Here is a 25,854-nt window from a genome sequence, read left to right on the forward strand (position 1 = left end):
TTGGGACACATTCAATTCTACCAATAACGAATTCTGTCCAAAATGGTAAAGAAGTTGTGAGGTCCTTCAAAGATCAAAAGTGACCTGAATTCATAGCTTCAACTTGTCATGAGGGTACTGCTCGTGGTCACCTGGCAGCTTCAAAACAGCTACCACGAACAAGCTTGGCGCTATCTACTCTATTTTCCAAAACACCCTGTCCTTCACCCTTTAAGCCCTGTACAGACACCTGGACATACAGAGGTCACTGGGCTTGGCCACGGAGTTAGCTGCTTTTTGGTGGTGCAAGCTGGCAAGAAGGATGGTCAGGTAGCTGGGTCAGAACCAGGAGTAACATCACGGAAATAATCGTAAATCAAATCCCAAGAATAAATCAGGGTTTTTCAATAACCGCTCTGTATCGGTCAAAGAGCAAAGTAGGAGTAGAAGGGACAGGCACACATCACACAATTGTAATGGAGGAACATTCAAGGCTTAATCTTTTAGAATCAATGGCCTCCAAAATCTGATCTCTAATAAGGTTATGGAGCGAGTACAGCCATGGCCCAATGCTTCTACGTGTCCTACATGATAAGAGTGGTCTGACTTCATGACTTTAGAGTTTTTGAGTGCTCCAGGACAAGGTATACTTGGGTGCAGGACTGAGAATGCCAAAATACTTGGTGGCCAAAAGTAAATATTTAATCACCTCTCTTTAAGTCTGTACTATTATAGGACATTGTTATTTTCCTTCAAATATCACGGGACACTTGAAATTCTTCTTGAAGGTCTGGGTTCAACTACTGGGATATCTCAAGGTCAGTCTTAGGAGAAGTTTGTCTGGGATGAAGACATTGATGACTTATCTTTAGGTTAGGTCATCAATACAAGATCACTGGGAGGAACACTCCAAAAAAAAAAAAAAAAAAAGCAGATACCTGAAGCAGCAGCTTCTGAAAGTTCAGAGTTTACAGAGTAGGAACATCACAGGTGAATGTGTTTCTCTGTTTTTGGTACAACATAGCCATGGGCAGCCGTCTTGAAAATCCGAGAAGAAGACAAGACATCTTGAAAACCCAAGCAAAAAAGACAATATTGAGATCACGCAGTATAAGGTCTTTTTGTTTTGAAGAGAGAGAGTCTAAAAAAAAGACTTTTGACGGTATGACAACTCATCAGTGGTGTAATACAGATGAAACAATTATTGTACTTCTATAGAGCTTTCTGGTCATCATGTCCAAACAGGAACAGATATTGGTTTGGGACCCTACTTGAGCACCGCACCAGTAGTGCCACGTTTCTTCTTCATTTCAAACAGGAACGGGACACAATTAAAAGGAGACTGTCAGCATAAGGGTATGTGCACACGCTGCGGATTCTGCTGCGGATTCGCAGCGGTTTTGGCTCTGCGGGTCCGCAGCAAATTTTGCTGCGTCGTACAGTACCTACAGTACCTTATTTCCTATGTAATAAAAAAAAAAAAAACGCAGTGCAGATGCTGCGGATTTTTCAGCGCGGTTTTGCTACTTTTTCAATCGTTTACAATCCGCAGCATGTCAATTCTTTTGTGCAGAACCACTGCAGTTTCACACCTCATCCATTATGAGGTGTAAAACCGCAGGGCAAAACCGCAGATAAACCGCAGGACTTTAGTCCTGCGGATTTTACTACAAAATCCGCAGATCCAAAAAACTCCGTGTGCACATACCCTAACATGACTGTTCAAACCAAGCACATGTCGAAAAGTCCACTACACCTTTTGACCCGCTTCTTTATCACCTCATTTTAGCTCCTGTAAAACCAAAGCTATCAAGGAAAAGGAAGGTGGAGAGATGCAAAAACAAGTAGGTGAAAATGTGCACTGAACTGTTTGGCTACCCCAAGGGTGAACCGAGTGCCTGTGCTTAGTTTGAACTGTCATTTTGTGCTGACACTCTTTTGCGCCTTAAAAGAATCCAATAGAACCATATTGCATCCCAAAGCATATTCCTAGCTTCATTCATGCCCAAGCAAAAAATAATAATGTTGTTTAACCCCTTCAATCCTATAACATAGCTTCTGGAAACCAAAAGGGCCTGGTCCCCAAGGGCAAAATCTGATGCATAACGTCCCAAAATGGCATTTATACGGTCAAAGGTTTCTAAATTGTTCTTATTGTCAAACCCAAAACCGTGTGATAATGTCCAAAAGAGAATTTTAAGTGAATAATAATTAGAACATTATATTCTCCTGTTTTTTTTAATATGACTCTTATTATTCGGGGCTGGCAGGAACATTTGCATTTTTTTGTCAATCTGGTCAACTCTATCTAATATGAATCAGCTTCTAAACAAACACCATCAAATATTCAGAAACTGTTCCATTGTTCTGCGCCGTCATATATTTTCCGTCCAATAAATTGAAATTCACTGTTTTACATGATCTTCATATACTTGGCAAGCGCGAGAGAAAAATTACAGATACAATAAATAATTTGTATTTACATTTCTTTAGCTATGGTAATATTGTACTTTAAAAGGCATGATAATAAATCAATATTATGTACTTCAATATAATGGTCTAATGCAATTTCATTTTTGAATATGACAATCATAGGAATAAAAGTTTCTGGTGAAAGCAGAGAACCGAAGAAATCATTTCAAATGAAACACTGAAATAGATTGGAAATATATTCTACCTCTCCGTGTGCAAATGTCTAGAGATCAACGTAATGTCTGGAGATCAACTATCATAGTCGAGCTTCAAACAAGTCACTTTTGTGATGGGGGAGACATCTACTGCTTCAGGGGTAAACCATTATTTAAAAGAAAAAAAAAAAATGGTTAGCCCTCACTCATGGGCGCTATTAACACCTGTGTAGGCAAGGGGCTAAATGAATCACTCACTCAACACTATCGGTTGACGATGATCATGTGGACTGTATGGTTCAATGTATAGATACTACCATGAAGTGGTAATAGCTCCCACCCAATGTTGTCCTCCAGGAGGGTAAAACTCACTTGAGTTGCTCAATAAACTTTATCAAGAATTAAATCACAAAAAGGAAAAAGAGTCAATATAAAACCATCTTTCTTGTAAGACCCACTATGTAGAGTTGGCCATTGTCTACAACACCTTAATGATAGAGGTAACAATCAACTACTTATGGATTACCACAAACATACTGTGCTAATTATACCCCAAGTATAAACACTAGAGGAGTGTAATTGAAGGCAATAGCTCAGGTAAAGTAGATGAACCTGATTAACACCATAATAAGGCATTTGTGACAATGATCATTTGAATTTTATCATGTAGAATGAATAGTCATTTGGAGTTGTCCAAGAGTTATGTTCCGATAATGATAGTAATCAACTTTTTTATTTTTTATTAAAACAGCCTTCGGCTCAATCTCAATCCATGGCGACTTGATGGATGAACGATCTGAAAGAAGATCAATCTTGTGTAAGCCTAGATAGGTCCACCAGGGTCTTCTCAACCATTATCTTGAAAGTCTCAAGCCAGCTAGTTGCCGGTCTTCTTCTTGGCCTTCTTCCTTCTATTCTTCCGACCATGATCTCCTTCTCCAGTGATTGCTCTCTTCGTATGATGTGTCCAAAGTAGACAACTCGTACCTTGGTGACCCTTGCTTCAAGTTACATGTTTGGCTTGATTTGTTCCAAAATTGATTCGTTTGTTCTTCTTGCCTTCCATGGTATTGATAACATCCATCTCCAGCACCACATTTCAAAGGCATTGATTCTTCCGCTCTCTTGTTTTTTTATCGTCCAGGTTTCACATCCGTATGTTACCACAGAAAAGACCAAAATATGTTTGAGCCATGCCCTCGTAGCCAGTGAAATGGAATCAACTACTTGGGTGTTACTGTCAAGACATAAATTATACTTCAAGAGTCAAAGAGACCCAATTGAAGACTAAAGTCACCCTACCTCAGGGCTATTAACACCAGTAAACTAGCACATGGCTTGATGAATCATGCATTCAGCACCATAGAGTCATTGTGCATTTGTGACAATGCTCATCTGGACCGTATCATGCAAAGCATACAATACTACCAAGGAGCACCAATTCCCACCCCAATCTATCCTCAAGTAGATGATTGGTTATTTCAGTTGTCCAAGAAACTTTCCTTACCAAAAAATAACTTTTAAAGTAAAAAGCTACTATAAAACTTTTCCTTGCAAGATCAACTGTAGGTCAAGTAGTCGGAGTTGTTCTTTGATGGTGGTAGGAATCAAGCTAATTTTCAAGACAACAGGGTAAAGGAACATAGTTGAAGAAAGATAGAGGGCAAGTCAGATCTGTAAAGTAGCACTTGGCTAGATGAGCCAGTCATCATTGAGTTGCGTTGAGTTGTGCCAGTTCCCACCGGGATTCTATCATTCAATATGTAGAAGATACGAAGTGGCAGCATGGTGGCTCAGTGGTTAGCATGGCAGCCTTGCAGAACTTGGGTCCTGGGTTCAAATGCTACCAAGTACAACATCTGCAAGGAGTTTGTATGTTCTCCCAGTGTTTTCCTCTGGGTTCTCTGGTTTCTTTCCACAATAAAAAGACATAGTGATAGGGAATCTAGATTGTGAGCTCCAATGGGGAAAGTGACGATAATGTCTGTAAAGTGCTGTGGAATTAATGGTGCTATATAAGTGAGTAAAATAAATACCAGTTGCCACTTCACACTATCATGAAGTAGGCAATTAGTCATATACAGTGATTATATATTGCACCAATGGTGCCAGATGGGTTGGGAGCAGGTTAATTGGTTTTGATACCAATCTACAAAATGGCTGCCCCTATTAGCATTAGCAATGATTCACTTTAACTTGAGCAACAATTAACAGCTATGCTATTTTCTCCATATAATAACATGCAGACTTCATTAAGGATCTGTAGGTGTATTTTTGAGACCTTCCAAAATTAGAATTAGAGTTGGAACACAGAAGTGAAAAAAAGCCGGGAACACATCAATTAAATATTTTTTCTGTCAAAAAGTAGCATTGAACACATTTGATCTAAGAGTTCATATGCTCAAATTGGCTCTGTACCCGAGAAGCAACACTAGCGGAGCAAGATGGGAGCAGATTCTTCAGAGTATGCAAATATTGTTGGAAATTTCAAATACGGATTGATAGAATATATATTTGATAGTTTGTGACAAATGCAATTGTGACAACCAATGTACAGCTGTAGGTGGATGGACATTTGTTCTAATAGTTCGGATTTAATGCCACATCACATCAAGTGACATTAGGTTATGTAGTGGCATGTGACCTGGTGTTAGCACCATAGTGAGGCTCAAGAAAGAAAGTGCTAACCATCTTAGACTATGGTGGTCAAGTAGACCATCGAAAAGCAGTTGAGTGAAATGTTGCACTTCGTCAACTCTGATACCAAAGTGCTAACACAACAGAAATGAGGGTAGACTTATGGTGTAGTGAACATATATATTCCCTCTAAAACAGACTTTAATATTTATATCATTAAAAAACACCTACCCAGTGGAAAATGGTAATATACCAAATGATACAACACCAATTTGTCAAGACCCTACAATAAGCCTATTCTCAACCCCTTCCTGACTGTGGAGGTTGGAACCCTAAGAAACGATTATTTGGCGCCCCCACTCAGCAGTGGACTGTCCTTCACTTCCCTATGATGACCCTATCAAATATAGGTGGGAAAACAATATAGTGAAGGGTAGAAATGAAACAGATAGAACCTTCTATCACTCTATACGGCTCTAAAATGAATCCTGCAGCGCAAGAAAAAAAAAAACAAAAAAACTTCCCCAACAACATACATAGATATCGTGGCATATTCCGACTGCACAATAGCCACCTGGCAGAACATCATATAGCAATAATATGCAACGATATGAAGACACATCGACGCGTTTCCCAGTTGTCACGGTTCATCAGGAGGTAGACAGGATAATATGGATGCCATGATGATGCTTGACTAGACTTATGGTGTCCATGTACAGAAAAGCAGAGTTGGATCATTTTTGGCATAACTGAACAGCTATAAACTCTGTACTTAGGGGTCTCCTGGTGAAAAGAAAGTAGGACCAGGTATGTGGGATGTCGACATGCCCGATTCTTTTTTCCCCAATGGGAAATAAGAAGCCACCAGAGGTGTCTGGCAGCAGATTATTCCCTCTTTCCTCATTGAGAGCACACGCACATGCACTTTGGGATAGGAATAGCTGCTGACTGAACAAGTTGGTAAAGGCATATGGTAGCCTCCATATTCTCTAATATTAACCCCTGCCCCAAACAGGAGATGATCCAGCCATGATTAATTGAAAAAAAAATCCTGAGTTACAAATTCTTGCACTTTTTTGGTCACGATATGAACCATTCTGCCGTCTCCAACATTACGAGTCGAGTGGACACCTTGCATTGATGTATATTCCGGTAGAAAGACCAATATTCCCAAAACAGTGATCCACCATGGAGTCTGAATAATTACAATGACAGACTTCTTAGTAGACTACTTACAGGCAGTACTATGGTTGACTTGGGACACCAACCTGTTCACTCTTCCCACGGCAAGCAAAAATATGCTACAATCAGAGGACATTGGTGATTGATAGTATCTACATAATATGAAGCAGTATTTTAGTTCCCACTTCTCCTTAAATGTTGCCTGGTTGCATCCAAGGAGAATTATCGGAGGTCACAAGACAACATTGATGTGCAGCTAAAGGCTTCATCTTTGGCACAGGACTCGGAAGCTTCGAGCAATGCCTCCTAATAAGCAAGAAGAAAGTGCAGACTTCATTTGAGATTATGGCTTTAAGGTTAGAAATATTACATTGCTTGCGGGCAGCCCAGCAAATATTGTGTATGGTGCAATTACCTTGAAGGAGCTCGTAGAAGCTTCTTGTTTCCTCAGAGATTTTGTTTTAAATGCAAATTGTCTTGTGTTTCTTACTTAGACCGAGAGCGTCCTTTACCTTGTTTTCTAAAATTATTTTCTGGCTCTGATTGAAGAACCACAATGGTCTAAAGTATAAGCGGCTCAGGTTCTCTGAAATGAGAGCTACATGGGTAGAGATCACTATAATGAATAGCAAACAGCTGATTACAAATGTGATCGCAGCTGCCATGGGGGCACTATGGAAGCCAGCATACAGTTACTTGATTTGGACTATTACCATTGGTTTCTCCAATTTTTATACATTTTTATATAAATATGAAAAAAAAAATAAAAGTCAAAAGAAATCTCTTCTGAGACTCATACTTTGCTTTTAAATGAAAATTTGGCTATTGTGGTTTGAAAGGAACTGAAATTTCTACCTCACACTGATTTACAGCAAATCATTTCATATATTATTTATTGTATATCAGTCATTCAAAATATCCACGTTAAACAGGACTGCGATGCATGGACAGATTGTGCGGGGCCTCCTGACCTGAGCTAGATATCCTCATAGTTCAAGTGGCTGCTCTGGAGATATGGACCATATTCAATGCTTTTTTTGGGGCTTTACCAAGGGGATCACCTTAAATTTCCCATTCTTAAGTTTTATGTTTTTACCAACTCTAGTCACAGAACTAAAGTAACTACCTCACCAGTAGGGGGGAGAGGCAGAGGGGATTTCTGCCCGAAACCCACATACAGGCTGGGGCCTACTCAAATGCCCAGGTGAGCCTGCCTCAACCAACACAGTTAAAAACTGTGGCAGAGCAGTGAGCCATGGGCTCCCTGCTCTACTACTCTCTGTCCTGTAGGCCTTCAGCTTAAGTTTCCACTTTGCTGCTCCACTTATGCTTAGACAAGAAGGAGAAAAAGCTGGCGGTCGAGAAAGAGAAAAAGCTGGCGGTCGAGAAAGAGAAAAAGCTGGCGGTCGAGAAAGAGAAAAAGCTGGCGGTCGAGAAAGAGAAAAAGCTGGCGGTCGAGAAAGAGAAAAAGCTGGCGGTCGAGAAAGAGAAAAAGCTGGCGGTCGAGAAAGAGAAAAAGCTGGCGGTCGAGAAAGAGAAAAAGCTGGCGGTCGAGAAAGAGAAAAAGCTGGCGGTCGAGAAAGAGAAAAAGCTGGCGGTCGAGAAAGAGAAAAAGCTGGCGGTCGAGAAAGAGAAAAAGCTGGCGGTCGAGAAAGAGAAAAAGCTGGCGGTCGAGAAAGAGAAAAAGCTGGCGGTCGAGAAAGAGAAAAAGCTGGCGGTCGAGAAAGAGAAAAAGCTGGCGGTCGAGAAAGAGAAAAAGCTGGCGGTCGAGAAAGAGAAAAAGCTGGCGGTCGAGAAAGAGAAAAAGCTGGCGGTCGAGAAAGAGAAAAAGCTGGCGGTCGAGAAAGAGAAAAAGCTGGCGGTCGAGAAAGAGAAAAAGCTGGCGGTCGAGAAAGAGAAAAAGCTGGCGGTCGAGAAAGAGAAAAAGCTGGCGGTCGAGAAAGAGAAAAAGCTGGCGGTCGAGAAAGAGAAAAAGCTGGCGGTCGAGAAAGAGAAAAAGCTGGCGGTCGAGAAAGAGAAAAAGCTGGCGGTCGAGAAAGAGAAAAAGCTGGCGGTCGAGAAAGAGAAAAAGCTGGCGGTCGAGAAAGAGAAAAAGCTGGCGGTCGAGAAAGAGAAAAAGCTGGCGGTCGAGAAAGAGAAAAAGCTGGCGGTCGAGAAAGAGAAAAAGCTGGCGGTCGAGAAAGAGAAAAAGCTGGCGGTCGAGAAAGAGAAAAAGCTGGCGGTCGAGAAAGAGAAAAAGCTGGCGGTCGAGAAAGAGAAAAAGCTGGCGGTCGAGAAAGAGAAAAAGCTGGCGGTCGAGAAAGAGAAAAAGCTGGCGGTCGAGAAAGAGAAAAAGCTGGCGGTCGAGAAAGAGAAAAAGCTGGCGGTTGAGAAAGAGAAAAAGCTGGCGGTCGAGAAAGAGAAAAGCTGGCGGTCGAGTTCATTGGGGTCTACATTTTTTTCCTAGGGCATTAGTTTTAAACAGGCAGTCAAGAGACATATATTATATTTTAGGGGTCACTAAGGTGCCATTATTACTTTTTTTCAGGCCAACTAGTGGTCATCATTATGTGTTAAGGGGCATTATTACTTGTTGTCCGGTCTGCCGCATAATATTACTTAAAAGATGCTCTAGGCATTATTACTGGTACTTGTTAAGTGAGCACTTATTGGGCATTAGTACTTTTCACATTGCCTGGAAAGTGACATTATTACTTTAAAATGGGAACTCATGGCATTAGTACTTTATAAGGGTATACTCGGGGCAGTAATATTTCATAAGAAATGACTTGTACCTTTATTACTTTATAAGGAGGCACTTGGGTAAGGAAAGTCTTGAAATAATTAAAGCCTTCAAAAAGTACACACTTCAGCTATTGTTACTGTCTACTGGGGCACAAAGTAGACATGACCATGACACCAATTAGTGTACCCCTCAACAAAGAGGGAAAAGCAACAGGCACAGAATTAAGGCGAGCAGACAGAGAATTTGGAAAGGATGGGAATAGGCTGAAAATGCGAAAAGTCCAGTTTGTCTGTGCTATAATCTCTACAAATACAAGTCATGGCTGGGAGAAGAAGTCTTCATGATGGTCTGGGTAAGACTGACTTTTAAAACCAGATGTCTTTTACCTTTGTGTTCCACCGTCATTTGATTAACATATTTACATGAGCTTACAATCTAATTTCTTTTTCTGATACACTTGGCTGAGAAAATAGCCTTGAATCATAGGAATAATTGTAAAAAAAAAAAAGTAATAAAAAAATCTATTTTCGAGCACAACTAGTCATCCGTCCCTAACTAGTCATTACTGTAAAATGACCATCGAGCAACTCATCAGCTCCAGGCCACCTCCGATCCAGAGTGCAAAAAAATGAGACGAAATATATTTTGACTGGTTTATAAAAAACAACGTGACATAAAGTAATATTCATCTTTGATGAATCCAATATTCTTAGGGAATGATATTAGGCAGTATCTATTATATCTTTCATTGTGTTCCCATCTGCCCTTTTCAGGAGCTAAATTATGTGCATTAGTTCGTAAATGGGCTAATGCCTGTCTGTATTTAGAGGACTGCATGCCGTGAATATATTCTCTGCTTCAAGAAGTAATTGGTAATTACAATGGTCATTTAAGCAATCACTGTCTCTGGTAGATTCATGTCATTCTTAAAAATAACTAGCTCTTAACCTTTGACAGAATTCTACAGAAACTGTTCATCAACACCCACGCTTTGATTAATTTCACACATACACAAACCTGTATCAATAAAAGTGATGGTTTTACATTTGTTAACCAGAGTAATTTGCCTCACTCATCAAAACAGCTTAATATCAGGTATCTGTGAGCTCAAAATCTCATTAGTTTCATTTTATAAACAGTTTTATGGTGCTTCGCCTTGATGAGAAAATCCGCCATACATTGCTTCTTTTTGCAATTTTTTTTTTTTTTATACCTTCAGCACGTGCAGGACGTCGTCTATATACCTCCTGCCGGGTGCTCCAGAGGAGCAAAATCTTCCCAAGATCCGGTTCATACAAGGGCGAAAACAATGCAATTGCTAAAGAGGGAATGTTTATGAACTATAACCTTATTACCCAATCCTAATGTATCCTCTTTCCCTGGTCCCAGAGTGGCCTGTGCCTGAACCTCGTCCCCTGGTCCTGGAGCGGCCAGTTACTGAAACTCGTCCCCTGATCACGGAATGGCCAGTGCTTCAACCCTGTCCCCTTGTCCCAGAGTGGCCAGTGCCTGAACCTCGTTCCCCGATCCCAAAGTGGTCAGTGCCAGAACATTGTCCCCTGTTCTCGGTGTAGCCAGTCCTGTTCCTGAAGTCCCCTGGTCCCAGTGTAGCCAGTGCATGAACATTATTCCACGGTTCACGAGTGGCCCAACCCTGATCCTGAAGCCTAGACCGGCGTGTCTGAACTAAGCCATAAATCAGTGTCAGCGTACCAGACTCCTGGGGTTAGCAGCTGCTGTATCGGGTTCTGCCAAGAGTGATACCTGGTGGCTACCTGCTGCAGATACCTGACCTCACCACTAGAGGCTCCAGTGAACATGAAGGTAGCTACTTACGCTCCTTTCTTTATAGGTCCGGCCATGTGGCATAGGGGGTTAACAAATCCACATGCACCACGGATGGAGGAACCAGTTTGCTTGGCCCAATCATGGCCACAACAATGGGCAGTGGTTGGTTGGGGTCCTTACACTAGAGAGCAGCTTTAGGCTTTCTTTAAAAAGTTCTGTTTTGATACGCTGATCCTATATATCCCATTTTTCGTCACACGTTAAAGCCGCTCTACACTGTTAGGAACCTACCAAACAGCCCCTAAATCTCAGCTTCCAGAGCCCTTAAAATAGGTTTTAGGCGATCAGCTTTTCTTCACTTCATCAGGGTAGTGTCTTGGCGCACCACTCAGCACTGTAACTACAATATCTGATCGGTAAGGTACCAACACTCAGCACCCCATCAGGTCTGTCGGCAGCCGCATCTACGTCTCAGTTATGTAACCTATGTAGTGACCATTTTCGGGTACTGCAGTCAAATAATATTTACTACAAAATAAGCTCAGCTGCAGTACCTGGGAATGGCAACTGCATTGTGTACGGAGCTGTGATCTTCTCCTTATATCTAGTCATCGTCAGTGCTGCTAATGGTGGTCTGATGGTCAAACCTTTGAGATTTTTTTTAATTGCTGCATGAAAAATATAGTTCTCTGTTATCAACCACTTCAATGATATGTTACAATTTGTCATTATTAACCAGTTATTCCGATAACGCAACTGGACTATCATATGCTACCGATCAAGTCATTTCCACCCGTCCCGCACCCTGCAGTAAACCAGCGCTCACAGCGTTAACTGTCTCATCCGTCATCAGCGCCTCGCATCCAAACAATATGACATTTCGCTGCAGCCTTGTTGTCTATTGTTTTAGTTTCTAGGTCAATTAAAATGATTTTTTTTTTCAAGTTAGAAAAAAAAGTAAAAGTACGTAATGCAGTTCTTTATAAGAAATGATGGGAAGTTTTTTTTTTTGTTTTTTTTTTATTTAAATAGCAACACAACAGAATGACATTATCCTGTCCCGGACCTGCAGGGCAAATCTTTTTTTTTTTGCTGGAACAGTAAGTATTACAAAAAGCTTTCAAAGCATGAATAGATTCAGCGCTATGATCAATTTAAGACTAGACTATCTCGGCATGTTAATATAATTATGTGGAATTATACAAGCGCTCGCATTACTGGGGTAAATCGCGCTGCATCCAGCCGGACCGGCCGCTGTTTTGCAAATTAAGGATGAGCAAATTGGAGGTGCACAGTAGTAATGGAATTGTACAATACAGGGAGATTAGGTTACTGTACAACGTGGATTGCATTTCAATATCCATCCCCTATTCTAGGTGTTAAAAACTAAAATAAGCCAAATAAAGCAATTAAGACTATACATAGATCCACAGCAGTAATGACCCCTATGCAGAGTAATAGTCCCCAAATTATATCTCTCTAGTTATAGCACCAGTTATATCACTATTATTCGTCATCTCAGCCCGTAAGCAGTTGCCATAGTCAGCAGCCCTACGTACGGGTCTCGCTAACTGAATTATTTTACTATAAGAGTGTTTTTGTTCTATGACTCAACCTCTAGAGGGGGCCATAAGCAGCGTCATCTATGTACATTGTACAAGAATGGTTTCCATACTATAACGCTCCGGTTGTAGCGCCACTTATTTAATTATAATAGTGTTGATACCTCTTGAGCAGTGTTACTCAACTCAAGTCCTCAAGAGCCAACAACGGGTCATGTCTTCAGAATATCCTTAGTATTGCCCCCAGGTGATTAAATTATTGCCTGTGGAGGTGATGCAATTATCACCTGGGCAATTCTAAGGAATTCCTAAAAACATGACCTGTTGGTGGCTCTTAAGGACCGAAGGTGCGGAACACTGTTCTAGAGGAAGTCGCAAGCCGCATCATCTATGTGCAACGCTTGTCTCCACCTTTCGGTTCCATGGCTATAGCACCAATTAAAAGGTGAGAAAAAAAAAAAAAAAAAGATTTGCAGAACCCTGGTCGACTTGGTACTTTGATAATCCATGTTGCTTGGACCAGAGCCTGGTGAACATCCTACCAACTACAGGCAAGGCCAAGGCCTTTGCAACATAACATTGCTGCGCGACACATGCAAGATGTCCTGCAAGGCTAACTAATCAGGAGAGGCGCCACTGGAGAGGCGTGCCTAAGTGCCCTTACCTGGTCTTTACTAGTGCCTCTGATGGTGAGGCTAGGCTTGGAACATTAGGGTTGCCACAAGGTGCAACTCCAGGGCAGTGCCCAGACCTTCAGCAGCTGACCAGAGAGTGAGGGACAAAACATGAAGCACAAAAGGCACAGACGTGGTCAGACAGTCTGTCGGGGAGGGCAGAACAGGATAAATATACAAAGCCAGGATCAGGAGCGGAGAGGTCAGTAAACAAGCGAAGTTAGTAACAGGAGAGACAAACCCATAATGCACCTTGACAGAATACTAGAGACACACTGCAACTAGGAACGTAAGCTCAGCAAGGTGTGAAGTGAGGAGCTGCCTAATATATCCTCTGCTGGAGGGATAGACCAAGGAAGCAAAACTCTGCAGAACACGGCGGATTAAATTCCTGCAGAGTCTGGCCGCACCTCACTACAGCCAGGTGGAGATCCGCAGCAACAGGAGAATGCAGCAAGAGGCAGTTCCGTGTCATGGCCTGACACTGGGTGGAGCAGAGCGGTTAACGCAATGAGTAGGACAGCGCTGAGAAGACATATGGGTTACCGGCATGACAGAGACACCTGGAAAAAGGGTGCAGAAGGAAACAGATTACTAAATGACAGTAGGATCAGACTGCCCAGAGTTTGTTTATAGTCACTCATCTCATAGCTATGCATAGGAGCTGCATACACAAAGCGATGCGAGATATTTAAACAAGATTTGCAAGGAAGTTTTTTTTTTTTTACTTGAGATGCAATGGGATATAAATAGAAATGGTTGTATAAGTGTGCAGACCCTTTAAACTAAGTCTTATGCCTAAGGGACCCATACACTTTGAGAGAGGGTGCAGAGCATAGTTGCCATCTGTCTGCATTTCCCCAAGACATGTCAGACAAAAGAACGCATGGATAATGTAAAACTGACGCAAAAGTGGATGTTACCAAGAGAGGTGGGACCCACCTCCAGAAATGATCATTGATGACTATTAGGGCAGAGGATCACATGACACATCAGTCTGCACTTTTGGGTGTATTCATTGTAGCTCACCATAAAGACACGTTATGTCTGTTCGGAGAGTTATTTAATCAAGATTAATAGCAAATTTGTTTCATGTTACTACTATGGAGCCAACTGAACAAGAACAGAAATGGTTGCAAAAATATACCCCTCTTTCAGCCGAGTGACTCAATATAAGTCACATAGCTATGCATAGGAGTTGCATACACACAACGATTATTTGCAATGTGCTTTGCTTTAACTTTAGATGCAAAATTAAATGGTTGCCTAAGTGTACACACCCTTTAAACAGTTTTATGACTTAAAAAAAAATGTAGAATCTACCCCACCCTCTCCTATAATTTTTCTTCTTCCCCACATCCATCCATAATGAATATTACTGCACTCATTCAACCTTATAGCAGTGATAGCTTTCTGGAACTGTAACATGATAATAACAATCGTATATATCAAAAAGGCGAACGTGCCATTAATTTCCCGGCAAAACAGTCGTCATTAACTCACAAAATGAGCGTCTCCGAAATGTTTGATTAAACCTGTTGTATTTTTTTTTCTGTATACACTGAATGTACATTAACAGGTAGCAGAAATCGGCGCCGTTCACTGCGGCTGATTTCTCATTTGTGCCTCGTTGTTCCGTCGATAGAACATTTGACGTTTTCCTTACGCTGATGGACATACAGAACAGCTTGTAGGTCGTGCCAGTTAAAAGGCAATTCCGCAAGAAATGGGCTTATTTTTAATTTTGACCATCGATGCACAGTAAAAAAAAGCCATCGGAATAAAGATAAATGCGGCCGTTGATATTTGTGGGAAATGTTTATCACTGTCGTCTTTCTCTGGGAACTGCCAGGCTGATGGCTTCCATGAAATGTGGAGTGCCAGCCACAGGGCATCCTGTGCATTTTACCCTACAAATTGCAGCAATTGTGAATTATGTTCGCTGTCTCTGTCGTTAGAAAAGTTTGGAAATTTTTCTCACAGCAGTTTTGTCAATCGTACGGCTGCAAGAAAACACCTCTCAGTGTGCAAGTCAGCGGCTGCGGGACACAGGATGGGCCCTAAGGGCATTGATGACCATTACATGTCAAAAACTGCACCGTACGTTAAAGGGGTTTAAAGCGGACACTGAAGTACGATCACTTTCAACTCTGCTGTCTGCTAAAAACAGAAAACCCCAGAAGAGTGAGAAGAAACAGACTTGCAGTCCGCTGTAACCCACGGCATTACAAGCTCCAGGTAGGACCCCAAATGGCCAGCATCTGGCCATGGTGCATGCACCATCAGTGATTCATGACAGCTAATTGGAAAGATAGGTGGTTCCACTTTCAGGTTTGGTAGACATGGTGCTTTGGGCAAGGTATATGTAGGGTATGGAGGGACTGTCTGCAGTACTATATAATGGGGCATGTCCGTACATTCAGCTTTCGTGTTCCAAGTTGCCTGTCAGCATTCTCGGCTCTGCTGCTCCAAGGTGCCTGTCAACATTCCCAGCTCACCTATCCAAGGGTACATGTCCACACATTCATTTCTGCTGTTCCAAAGTGCCTGATGGCTTCCCAGCTCTCCTATTCAAGGGTGCATGTCCGCACATTTGGCTCTGCAGTACCAAAGTGCTTGTGGGCATTACTGTCTCTCCTACACAACGGTGCATGTCTGCACACACATCTCTGCTGATCCAAAGTGCCTATCAGCATTCCAAGCTCTTTTATACAAGGGTACATGAAAGTTCTGCTGTTCCAAGGTGACTGATGGCATTACGGTATCTCCTATTCAAAGTTGTATATCCACACGTTTGGCTCTGCAGTACCAAAGTGCTTGTCGGCATTACTGGCTCTCCTACACAACGGTGCATGTTTGCACACACGTCTGCTGATCCAAAGTGCCTATCAGCATTCCAAGCTCTCTTATACAAGGGTACATGAAAGTTCTGCTGTTCCAAGGTGACTGATGGCATTACGGTATCTCCTATTCAAAGTTATATATCCAAACGTTTGGCTCTGCTGTGCCAAAGTACCTATCTGCATTCCCGGCAATGCTTCCCCAAAGTGCCTGCTGGCATTCCCAGCTCTCTTGTCCAAGGATACATATTCGCACGTTTGGCTCAAAAGTTCATATAAGCAAGTCAGACTCTGCTGTTCCAAGGCATGTTTCTGCATTCCTGGTTATGCTGTTCTGCATATTGTACTGTGTACTTTTCTCAGCCTTTCCAGTGTGTGATGTTTTATATATATCATGTGATGTTGTGGGACAGTGTGCGGAACACTATTTAATATTGGATTACGGGGGCAGTGTGTGCGGTACATTATAGGATCACATAATTGCATGTAATCTGTAGGATCGTGTCAGGAGGCTGCTGTTTGTAATGACTTGGGAGAGACAGCCATTGGCTGAGGCTGGTGCAGCGCGTGTCCGGCCATCACATCATTGTAGGCAGTCAGTCAGCGTACACATATATACCCTCACATGACATGCATCTCATTGTTCAGTTCCATTACATTTTATGAGATATTAAAAATTGCATTTCATTTGTAATTACACTGAGGCTGTCGGCATATTACCCATCGTCTCATCACCACTCGCTGACCACAAGTCAAGCATTGCAGCATATATCCCAATTATGTGACGCCATTTATAATTCTCTGCAATTTCCAGAACCTAAAGAATCCCTATTAATATTACTTATGTACTGTAGAATGAGAAATCCAAGGCCTAACCAAGAGTGTGAGGCTGAGCCACTGTATCCAATCCTACTCTGTGCGATACTCTGCACTGAGTTGCTGTATCACACAGGACAGATTATATACACCGACTCAGTACACAGGATCGCACAGGCTAGGACTAGATACACCGGCTCAGTACACAGGATCGCACAGGTTAGGACTAGATACACCGGCTCAGTACACAGGATCGCACAGGTTAGGACTAGATACACCGGCTCAGTACACAGGATCGCACAGGTTAGGACTAGATACACCGGCTCAGTACACAGGATCGCACAGGTTAGGACTAGATACACCGGCTCAGTACATTATGCATCCAACCCTACCCTGTGCAATACTGTGCACTAAGCCGGTGTATCTAATCCTACTCTGTGCGATACAGCAACTCAGTGCAGAGTATCACACAGGATAGATTAGATACACCGACTCAGTACACAGTATAGCACAGGTTAGGACTAGATACACCAGCTCAGTACATTATGTATCCAACACTACCCTTTGCGATACTGTGCACTAAGCCGGTGTATCTAATCCTACTCTGTGCGATACTGTGTACTGAGCCAGTGTATCTAATCCTCCTTGTGTGATACTGTGCACTGAGCCGATGTATCTAATGCTACTCTGTGCGATACTGTGTACTGAGCCGATGTATCTAACGCTATTCTGTGTGATTCTGTGCATTTATCCGGCGTATCTAATCCTATTCTATGCGATACTGTGCATTATGTATCTAATTCTACTCTGTATGATACTGTGCATTATGTATCTAATCCTACACTGTGTGATACTGTATACTGAGCCAGTGTATCTAATCCTATTCTGTGTGATATACTGCTGGTGAATCTAATCTTACTTTGTGTGATACTGTATCTAATCCTTCACCTTGCAATATTATACACTGAGCCAGTGTATGCTGTAAAGTACTGTATACTGAGCCAGTATAACTAATCCTCCCTGTGCACTGAGCCGATGTATCTAATCCTCCCTGTGCGACACTGTGTACTCAGTCGGTGTATCTAATCCTCCCTGTATGAACTGTACACTGAACTGATGTATCTAATCCTCCCTGTGTGATACTGTATCCTTAGCTAGTATATTTAATCATCCCTGTGTGATATTGTATATTGAGTCTGTTTATCTAATTCTCCCTGTGTGATACTGTATACTAGGACAGTGTATCTAATTCTCCCTGTGCGATACTGTGTACTGAGACGATGTATCTAATCCTCCATGTGTGAAACTGAGCCGGTGTATCTAATCTTCCCTGTGTGATATTGTATATTGAGTCTGTTTATCTAATTCTCCCTGTGTGATACTGTATACTAGGACAGTGTATCTAATCCTCCCTGTGTGATACTGTATACTGAGACGATGTATCTAATCCTCCATGTGTGAAACTGAGCCGGTGTATCTAATCTTCCCTGTGTGATATTGTGTACTGGGACAGTGTATCTAATCCTCCCTGTGTGATACTGTATATTGAGACGATGTATCTAATTCTCCCTGTGTGACACTGTGTATTGAGACGATGTATCTAATTCTCCCTGTGTGATACTGAGCCTGTGTATCTAATCCTCCCTGTGTGATACTGTATACTGAGCGGGTGTATCTAATTTTCCCTGTGTGATACTGTGTACTGGGGCAGTGTATCTAATCCTCCCTGTGTGATACTGTGTACTGGGGCAGTGTATCTAATCCTCCCTGTGCCATACACGACGCAGTAGTTACACGTCTGCACTGTAGGGAGGCCGGTAGTAGACTTGCCTCGGGGTGCACGGTTTGGCATTATTAGGGCATCCTCACTGGCGCCTTCTCAGATCTCTGTAGTACACACGGCTCCTGCACCCTCCGAGGGCGGGCAGCTATAAACCGAGGCCTCTTCGCTGGCAGTAGTATAAAGTGGGATGTATGGCGACATAAACCGTGACAAGCTCCTTCTCCCGGCTCGGAGCCTTTTTTACGGCAGCGGCTGCAGATGTTAAACACTCCTAAATGTTCATTTGCAGAGAGCGCACAAGGATCCTGACTCTTTTAGCATCAATTAGGCAGAAGGGTTTTCTAGATAAAACTTGATATTCAGATGTCTCGGAAGTGAAGAAAACAACTCAAAAAGAACGGCGCGGATACCTGATCTAACAACTATGACGGGGGCTTCTGGGTCACCAATTAGCAAAGGGAGCAGCACAGGGTATTTCAGGAGGTGACCGTGTTGAGCCTGTGGAGTCTTAAGGGTATGTGCACACGCTGTGAATTCTGCTGCGTTTCCGCAGCGTTTTTGGCCCTGCGGGTCCGCAGCAGATTTTTCTGAGTTGTACAGTACCTTTATTTCCTATGGAAATAAAAAAAAACGCAGTGCACATGCTGCGGATTTTTCCGCGGTTTACAATCCGCAGCATGTCAATTCTTTTGTTCAGAAACGCTGCGGTTTCACACCTCATCCATTATGAGGTGTAAAACCACAGGGCAAAACCGCAGATAAACCGCAGGGTGTGTGCACACGCTGCGGATTCTGCTGCGGATCCACAGCAGTTTTTGCTGCGGTGTACAGTACCATAATATCCTATGGATATTAAAAACTGTAGTGCAGATGGTGCAGATTTTTCCGCGCAGTTTTCCTGCGGTTTCAAAACCGCAGAAAAAATTGACATGTCAATTCTTTCTGCGGATTCCGCTGCGGTTTGCCATCTCCTCCATTGTGGAGATGAAAAACCGCAGGCCAATCCGCAGGGCCAAACCGCAGGATAATCCGCAGGTCTTTTGACCTGCAGATTTACCTGCGGATTTTACAAAATCCGCACCCCATTCCGCAGCGTGTGCACGTAGCCTTATGGCTCTAAACAAGTGAAGGAAAAAAAAAAAAATGAGTACATCAGACTACATTTCCCCAATGGAAAAAAATATATATGTATATAGATATAAACACACAAAAAACAAAAATATCTGGCACCAATGTGCCATAAAAGTCCAGGTCGTTTTTACGGCAATATGGACACCCGCACAATCGAGGCCCAAAAAGCCCCCAAAGGCTTCTGGATGAAAATCAGATACTTTTGCATATACTGGTCTGAACAGGGCCTAAAGGTGAGAGGAACAGAGTCTTGTGGGGGGACGATTACCTGTGCACTCATGTGACGACTCTGGATGGAGTCTGGAGGTCACATCTCACCTGCTTCCAGGTCGTCCTCCTCCAGAAGCTGCTGAGCTGTGGAGGAGACAGCGGAGACTGCAGCCACCTGCAGGGGCTCAGGCCAGAGGCTGCTGGGAATGCAGGCTGGAGGCCTGAGCACGGTGCTGCGACCATGGTCGTACCAGCAGCACAGAGCATGTCAGGAGCGGAGTTACCCGGATGACATCACATGGGAGCCTCCTGCTGGGCACCCGGCGAGGTCAGGATCCTCCAGCTCTGCCCACAGGTGAGAGGCCCCAGAGATCATCCTCTGCTGCCCCGGTATGGGGATTAACCCTTCATCTGCTGCCCTCACACTCATTGTCTTACAAAGACATCAGTGCATCTCAGCTTTTGTTTAATACTCACTACCAAAATGCTGTATCTAAGCCTCTCTCATAGGTGAGGCTGTGTAATGTGTGATACTGTCTATATAACCAGTGTATCTAAGCAAATGTGTGACTGGTAATCAGGATGTAGCTAATCTGATCATGTGGAATACTGTCTGCTGAGGTGCTGTATCTAATCCAATCATGTGCAATACTGTCTGCTGAGGTGCTGTATCTAATCCGATCATGTGCGATACTGTCTGCTGAGGTTCTGTATCTAATCCGATCATGTGTGATACTGTCTGCTGAGGTGCTGTATCTAATCTGATCATGTGTGATACCGTCTGCTGAGGTGCTGTATCTAATCCGTGTGCGATACCGTCTTCTGAGGTGCTGCATCTAATCCGATCATGTGCGATACTGTCTGCTGAGGTGCTGCATCTAATCCAATCATGTGATATACTGTCTGCTGAGGTGCTGTATCTAATCCGATCATGTGATATACTGTCTGCTGAGGTGCTGTATCTAATCCGATCATGTGATATACTGTCTGCTGAGGTGCTGTATCTAATCCGATCATGTGATATACTGTCTGCTGAGGTGCTGTATCTAATCTGATCATGTGATATACTGTCTGCTGAGGTGCTGTATCTAATCCGATCATGTGATATACTGTCTGCCGAGGTGCTGTATCTAATCCGATCATGTTCGATACTGTCTGGTGAGGTGCTGCATCTAATCCGATCATGTGATATACTGTCTGCTGAGGTGCTGCATCTAATCCGATCATGTGGGATACTGTCTGCTGAGGTGCTGTATCTAATCCGATCATGTGATATACTGTCTGCTGAGGTGCTGTATCTAATCCGATCATGTGATATACTGTCTGCCGAGGTGCTGTATCTAATCCGATCATGTGATATACTGTCTGCTGAGGTGCTGTATCTAATCCGATCATGTGATATACTGTCTGCTGAGGTGCTGTATCTAATCTGATCATGTGATATACTGTCTGCTGAGTTGCTGTATCTAATCCGATCATGTGATATACTGTCTGCCGAGGTGCTGTATCTAATCCGATCATGTGCAATACTGTCTGCTGAGGTGCTGCATCTAATCCGATCATGTGATATACTGTCTGCTGAGGTGCTGCATCTAATCCGATCATGTGGGATACTGTCTGCTGAGGTGCTGTATCTAATCCGATCATGTGATATACTGTCTGCTGAGGTGCTGTATCTAATCCGATCATGTGATATACTGTCTGCCGAGGTGCTGTATCTAATCCGATCATGTGGGATACTGTCTGCTGAGGTGCTGCATCTAATCCGATCATGTGGGATACTGTCTGCTGAGGTGCTGCATCTAATCCGATCATGTGATATACTGTCTGCTGAGGTGCTGTATCTAATCCGATCATGTGATATACTGTCTTCTGAGGTGCTGTATCTAATCCGATCATGTGCGATACTGTCTGCTGAGGTTCTGTATCTAATCCGATCATGTGTGATACTGTCTGCTGAGGTGCTGTATCTAATCCGATCATGTGTGATACCGTCTGCTGAGGTGCTGTATCTAATCCATGTGCGATACCGTCTTCTGAGGTGCTGCATCTAATCCGATCATGTGTGATACCGTCTGCTGAGGTGCTGTATCTAATCCGTGTGCAATACCGTCTTCTGAGGTGCTGCATCTAATCCGATCATGTGCGATACTGTCTGCTGAGGTGCTGCATCTAATCCAATCATGTGATATACTGTCTGCTGAGGTGCTGTATCTAATCCGATCATGTGATATACTGTCTTCTGAGGTGCTGTATCTAATCCGATCATGTGGAATACTGTCTGCTGAGGTGCTGTATCTAATCCGATCATGTGATATACTGTCTGCTGAGGTGCTGTATCTAATCCGATCATGTGATATACTGTCTGCTGAGGTGCTGTATCTAATCCGATCATGTGATATACTGTCTGCTGAGGTGCTGTATCTAATCCGATCATGTGATATACTGTCTGCTGAGGTGCTGTATCTAATCCGATCATGTGATATACTGTCTGCTGAGGTGCTGTATCTAATCTGATCATGTGATATACTGTCTGCTGAGGTGCTGTATCTAATCCGATCATGTGATATACTGTCTGCCGAGGTGCTGTATCTAATCCAATCATGTGGGATACTGTCTGCTGAGGTGCTGCATCTAATCCGATCATGTGATATACTGTCTGCTGAGGTGCTGTATCTAATCCGATCATGTGGGATACTGTCTGCTGAGGTTTTGTATCCAATCCGATCATGTGTGATACCATTTTAGACAATTTGCTCCTACCTTGGGACTTTTGGACCTTTTTTTTTGCACAGCAACCAATCAGATTTTAGCTATTTTTCTATCTGCCATCTGATTGGCTGCCGCTGGTAAAATTTCACCTACAATTCCTGCAATTTTTCCTTTACGTAACAGTCGCTTGCGCCTCACTCTTTTTATCATTAAGCGACGGCCCGGGAATAAACGAGGATGTGAGCGCCCACCGCGGTGCATGTGGAGACCACCAGTGAAACCATAACACGGATAACATCACCCCTGTGTTCTGCGGGTGGGGGAGGGGCACAAATAAGCAACGTACGCAAATCGCTACACGGCCTAATGAGTGCCATGTGCGGAGAGGGGTCTGTAGACAGGTCACATGACCACCCGAGACCACCCTATACCTCCACTGTAACAACACACAGTGACGTCCTGTCAGAAGCCGCTTGTGCCGACATTTCTGTACAGTTTGTTAATCCTGTCGTCATTTTCCTTTCGATAAAGTTACTTGAATAGAAAACAATACAAGAAATTTTTCGAAACATTAATCGTTAGAAATTTACTAAAACGGTAAATTTCTATCGTTTCACCTATAGGAAGTGATTGTTATGTCTCGTCATCGATTAACAGGTCGAACTCCTATTGTCGTACTTCAGAGCTGTAATCGCAATTCTTCTCGTTTCCAGTGGAAGTTCTGTCACACGCACACTTCTGACGGATCACCTGACCCTTATGATATGGAGGAGAGGCTCAGAAAACCAGAGGGAGACGCTGGAAACGTGTCACCTCAGACCCACAATCCATCGCCATGCCCCAAAATGGCGGAAGCGATGGGTGATGGTGCGTATCGGGTGGATTTTGGTGTCCAGGACCTATTGTTCTATGAGGTAACACAGACATGTAAAGCCGCACTTCACCAGACATGACGGATCATGACGGGCCCACATAGCGGCCTACCTTCATCTGCAGTACGACCCGCCACGCATTGCTGACGCTCGCTGAAGTGATTCCGGTACATGGCGACACGTTGGTTTCTGTCAGTTTTCTGGGGCTTCTCAAAACCTTCTCCTGGACGTTTGCACCAAAAATGGGCGTCCGAGCACAAGGTGTCGGTTATTATTGCCATTATGTATACTGGTTATTACAGGAGCGGGAAAGAGCCTGCGTCTGTATCACCACTGACAGGAAGAAGATGGCCGCCTCAGCCACTTCTTACACTGCTGAGGTAAAAGGAAAGCTGCACTTGGCTGCTTGCTGAGGTAAAATGAAAGCTGAGCTCTGGTTGGCTGCTGAGGTTACTGAGGTAAAATGAAAGCTGAGCTCTGGTTGGTTGCTGAGGTAAAATGAAAGCTGAGCTCTGGTTGGCTGCTGAGGTTACTGAGGTAAAATGAAAGCTGAGCTCTGGTTGGTTGCTGAGGTTACTGAGGTAAAATGAAAGCTGAGCTCTGGTTGGTTGCTGAGGTTACTGAGGTAAAATGAAAACTGCACTCTCGCTGCTGTGGAAAACAAAGTCACATTGATGAATGAGGCCTAATAAGCGTCATCCTATATAAACCACCAAGGGAATGGAGGCAAGTTACCGTGACCCCACCGTAATGATGTAACCAGAGGCGTAGGGTTTTGGTTCGGGGGGGGGAAACTTCTGAGTGGGCCCCTAACCAGAGAACCTCAGCAGATGACCGCGCTGTTGGCAAAAATAATTATATATAAAAAGACTAGTATTGATATTACCGCCATATGGTCAGCGGTAAATAATACCAGTGTCACGGTCACGTGTGTCTGGACGCAGCGAGTACCGCAAGGCGAACCCATAAGACACACGTGACCCTGGATACACCGCCTCCAGTGGGGCGAATTTAAATAATAAGACGTGCAGCTGGATACGCCGCCTCCAACAGGCGAATTTAGGTATTACACGCAAATCTGGAAACCCCGCCTCCAGTAAGGCGAATTTAAATAATAAAGGGGGAACCTGGGTAACATTAACAATGGTGGGCCCTGCAATAGGGAATAGGGAAGTGGAGACCTCCTGAACTCCCCTGAGCCAGTGTCCCTGCACTCCTAACGTTCCCTATGCCGGTTCCGCACCGGGCGACGCACAGGAACCTAAAAACCCTAGCTCGCCCTGAACCTAAACCCTCACTAGGAATTGGTCGGTGCGGAAACTAATCCCACCACTGCACTAAACACACGAGGGAAAATGACATTACAGGGGAAACACCACATAGCTTTGCTCTGTTGTGTACGCTCCTAGCAACAGAGCCCACCACCTGTGTGCATCTTCTCCTCCACCCGGATCCATCACCATAACTGGATCCTTCACCATAGTGCAGCCTTGGAGCAGAGTCCACCACCAATTGCAGAAGTCCAGTAACAGAGTCCCAAAGATGAATTCAGCTCCTGCCCAAAAAGTCAAGCATGCTTGAGTCCAGCTCTCAGCAACCAAGTACCGCATGCTGAGTGCAACTCTCTCCATAGTTGCCACTCCACCAAGCCATGCAAGCACTTTCTGCCAACACCATAAACTGTGACTCCACCACTCCATGCCAGCCCTTCCTGCAGACCACTTAGCTGCCGCTCGTCCCCTCTGGCTGGGCTGCGCAGGACTCATGTTCAGCTCATTCACCCAGGCTTCCATGTGAAAGACTAACACACAATATCACCAACAGTCATCAAACCCACCAGAACTCTTTTAAAGAGCCTCACACCTGATTTATAATTATGTGCACTAAACCAAAAAAACTAAAGTGCACTACCACTCACCACCACCGGGGCAACTTAGAATGAACGACACCACGTGTAATAATTCTAATGGCCACCGGGGGCAATCACTTCACTTTGGCACCTAGCCAAAGGAAAAAAGTTCACTTATCCATTTAAACTGTCAGATCCATGCTGGATCATGACAACCAGTCCTACAGAACATCTAATAGATTACAGCAGAGTTACAGATAGTGTCTTACCGCTGACCTTCTTTCTGATGGAATCGTTCACTTTTCATGTCTTTTCCATCTGGCCCAGACCTACATGACGACTCCTGCAGCCAGGACTCGATTACAACAAAGACACGTTTCACTTCTCATATTTTCTATCTGTAAACACAAAATTATGAAGGGCACCGCTGTATGGGATCTCCAATTACATGCTATAAAACTGCAACA

The 25,854-nt window shown here is 43.5% G+C and overlaps 1 protein-coding gene across 5 annotated transcripts in view; it reads right to left on the minus strand.

The window, feature by feature from the left end:
- The window catches only part of ZNF536 (zinc finger protein 536), a 467,918-nt gene extending 447,642 nt beyond the window's left edge, over positions 1-20,276 (minus strand). For 4 of the 5 annotated variants that reach the window (XM_073555023.1, XM_073555025.1, XM_073555019.1 and 1 more), the window contains exon 1: positions 20,063-20,276. The gene's annotated coding sequence lies outside the window, so the exon portion shown is untranslated. Of the gene's footprint in view, positions 1-20,012 lie in introns of all 5 variants that reach the window. The other variant, XM_073555020.1, reaches the window with a different exon arrangement.
- Between the last annotated feature and the right edge of the window lie 5,578 nt (positions 20,277-25,854).

This window comes from Dendrobates tinctorius, unplaced genomic scaffold, assembly GCF_039654945.1.
Source record: "Dendrobates tinctorius isolate UK_male_01 unplaced genomic scaffold, ASM3965494v1 ptg000214l, whole genome shotgun sequence".
NCBI classification, from domain to species: domain Eukaryota; kingdom Metazoa; phylum Chordata; class Amphibia; order Anura; family Dendrobatidae; genus Dendrobates; species Dendrobates tinctorius.